The following is a 3,272-nucleotide window of genomic DNA, read 5'->3' as shown; positions in this document are numbered from 1 at the left end:
GAAGTGCATGATACATAGGAACACTGGCACGGTGGGATACACTCTTTCACAGTCTGGCCTTCAACTCTCTTTCTAAGAAGTTCACCAACTAAAGGAGGCTGCCCAATGTTGATCCATTTTCTTGATGTAGATAGAAGTTGGCACCACTCTCCATTAGGTGATTTTCTGTACTGAACACCGTCAGCATTTTCAAATTCACTCCCTGAGGCACTTTAATATGATCCACCCTAATGTAATGCACTATTTAAGTTGCCCACATGAAAAGAGAACTAAGGGACTCTGCATTTTGCAAACTGCCCAACCAACACCCTCAGCCTTCTAGTGCACTCACAAGATTCCTTGAGAAAGTGGAACTCAAGATAAGTGATGTACTTCCTTCTTCATTAGCTTTGAGAAGCTACTGGACTGGGTAAGAAGCAAGAACTTTTCATCTTGTGGGTAAGAACTGATTAGTGTATTTCAAGAGAAAATAGAAAATGTTTCATGTGTGATCTTGGGTCTAGAAAAATGTGGTACTATAAAAATGTTCAAGGGGAACTTTTATATGTCCCGTTGCTTTGTTTTTGAAAACTGCTATATGGGCAACATTTTCTAGCTTCTTCTTGGGCAATATGTGTATTATGTGGTGCAGAACATACTGAAATGCTTTGGCATTCTTGACAGAGATGATGCATTGTGTATTAAGAAGCTTAAAGTGAATTAAAGTACAGGCATACCTCGTTTTATTGTACTTTGCTTTATTGCACTTCACAGATACTGCATTTCTTTTTATTTCTTTTTAAAATTTTTTTTACAAATTGAAGGTTTATATCAATTAAATCTACTGGCACTATTTGTCTGACAGCATTTGCTCACTTCGTGTCTCTGTGCCACATTTTGGTTATTCTTGTGATATTTCAAACTTTTCATTATTATTATATTTGGTGATTTGTGATCAGTGATATGACTCTGAAAGCTTAGATTATGGTTAGCATTTTTCAATAACTAAGCAACTTTTCATTACAGGATGTACATTTTATTTAAACCTAATGCTATTGCATACTTAATAGATTACAGTATAATGTAAACATATTTTTTTATATGCACTGGGAAACCAAAACATTTATTTGACTCGCTATATTGAGGGAACCAACCCTGCAATATATCTGAGGTATGTCTGTAATAAAGTTTCAAGAAACAGAATCTGAGGCAAATGTAGCATAGAACCAATTTGCTATTAAAAATGAAGAAAACAAGACCTAGAAAGAGGAATAGGTTTACAGAGGTTGCATGGTGAATTGACAAACACTGTCACACACCACATGCAACACCTCCATGATAAACCCATCAGTACAGTTAAATGCAAGGCTCGCTGTCAAAGGATTGTATATTTTATTCATGGCCAAAGTGACTTACTCTAAAGGTCAGTGTTTTTCCAGCTGCTGTGACCCACAGGCGAGGAGCAGGGTCATGAAACCAGCTTGCTGGGTAATAACCAGCATTTTAAAATAAATTAAAGGGAGTATAATCATAAAATATCAAATACAGCATATTGATTTGTGAAACTTGGTTGAGTTCTCTCTCTCTCTGTCTGATGTATTTCTTACCGTGTGTCATGGTCAAAAATCTCTCCAAGTCAGCCTTGCTAGATATGTAAAGAAAGCCAGACACAGAAAGACAAATATTGTATGTTCTCACTTACATGTGGAGCTACAGTACTCAAATTCACAGAAGCAGAGGGTAGAATGGTAGTTGCCAAGGGTTAGGGGAAATGGGAAATGATGGTCAAAGGGTACAAAGCTTTGGTTACACAAGATAAATAAGTTCCGGAGATGTACTAGACAACATGGCACCCATAGCTAATAATACTGTAATTGTATACTTAAAATTTGCTGAAAGGGTAGATCTTACGTTAAATGTTCTTTCTGCACACAGACACGACTAACCACAGGGGAGCAGGAGGAAACTTTGAGAGGTGATGGATATCTTTATGATCTTGATGGTGGTGATGGTTTCATGGGTGTGTACTTATGTCCAAACTCATCAAGTTGTACACATTGAACATGTACAGCTTTTTACATGCCAATCATACCTCAATAAAGTAATTTTAAAAAGCTAAAAGACCAAATCAGCATTGCTAGAGGTCTCGGCACTTCTGAAAAACATTATCCCCTCTTTCATGTAAAATACTCACTTTAGTTAAACCAGTTTCCAAAGAGGCCTCTGAATCATCCTCATCTAGACACAATTTCTTTTTTAAAAAATTCCTTTAAAGTAATCTCTGTACCCAGCATGGGGCTTTAACTCACTACCCTGAGATCAAGAGTCACATATTCTACCTACTGAACCAGCCAGGTGCCCCTGGGTACAATTTCTTTGCAGTATATTCTATAATGGGTTTTTGGAAGAGAAGAGAACCAAGAATCAAAACAGGGAAATGTATGCTGAGAGAGGGGAGTGCATCCAGGAAGTGACCAAGTATAAGTCCTCGAAGATGCCCATGTACAGATTTTGATTTGCAATTAGGCAGTATTGTCCACTGCAGAGATTGCAAGCTGGTGGCCCAATGGTTCTGCATTTGGGGAAAAAGTTGCTCTCTAGATAGAGCCCAGGGTTTTCAGTTCTCCACAGTCCTCCTTGCTTCTCCAAAATGGCCTTGCTTATTCTTATTACAGTTTTGCACCTAAGAGGCATTGGGGCTTAGGATCTTGGTCCGGTGGTTATACGCAGGCTTTGGATCCAGCCTGACTTTTCCAAATCTTAGCTTTGCCTTTTCCTAGCAGCATCACCTGGAGGAAATGATAGAATTTCTTTGAGTCTCAATTTCATCATTTGAAAAGTGGGAAGATATTATTCGATCTACATTAATAAGGTGATTGTGAGCTTTCAATGAAACAATAATGTCAAAGCACTTAGTAAGGGACTTGGCCCACCACAGAAGGTCCATGAATGTTTTTAGGAAGTGAGAATAGAAGGCTAAGAGAAGTATCTGTAGCAAAATTTGATTTACATGCTAGATACCAATACATAATGTGTGACTAGCCTGTTCAGGCCATCGGGAGTAAGAGATTTTTCTGGGATGGGATTTCTCAGGCCACTACTTTGTTTTGGGGGGAGCTTCACAGGACCCTGTTAATTCTCATCACCACTTGAAAATGGATCAGTCAGTCCTTAACACAAAGTCATGGTTATAACTGGAGTCAGGAAAGAGGAATGGGAGACCTCCATGGCCACCACTGTCATCACTGTAACTACTGTCTCCACCATCACCACCACCATCACCACCATCTCCA

At 38.8% G+C, this 3,272-nt stretch overlaps 1 protein-coding gene across 2 annotated transcripts in view; it reads left to right on the top strand.

Annotated features, from left to right (window-relative positions):
- The first annotated feature begins 267 nt into the window (after positions 1-267).
- LOC118005213 (adhesion G protein-coupled receptor E4-like) overlaps positions 268-3,272 on the top strand; it is a 54,062-nt gene continuing 51,057 nt past the window's right edge. For both annotated transcript variants that reach the window (XM_034997023.1, XM_034997021.1), the window contains exon 1: positions 268-438. The gene's annotated coding sequence lies outside the window, so the exon portion shown is untranslated. The remainder of the gene's footprint in view (positions 439-3,272) is intronic.

The sequence above is a fragment of the Mirounga leonina genome, unplaced genomic scaffold (genome assembly GCF_011800145.1).
Source record: "Mirounga leonina isolate KUSES-001 unplaced genomic scaffold, KU_Mleo_1.0 Mir_94, whole genome shotgun sequence".
Taxonomy (NCBI): Eukaryota; Metazoa; Chordata; class Mammalia; order Carnivora; family Phocidae; genus Mirounga; species Mirounga leonina.
Note: the sequence above shows the minus strand (reverse complement) of the source record. Positions and strands in the feature narration are given on the sequence as shown.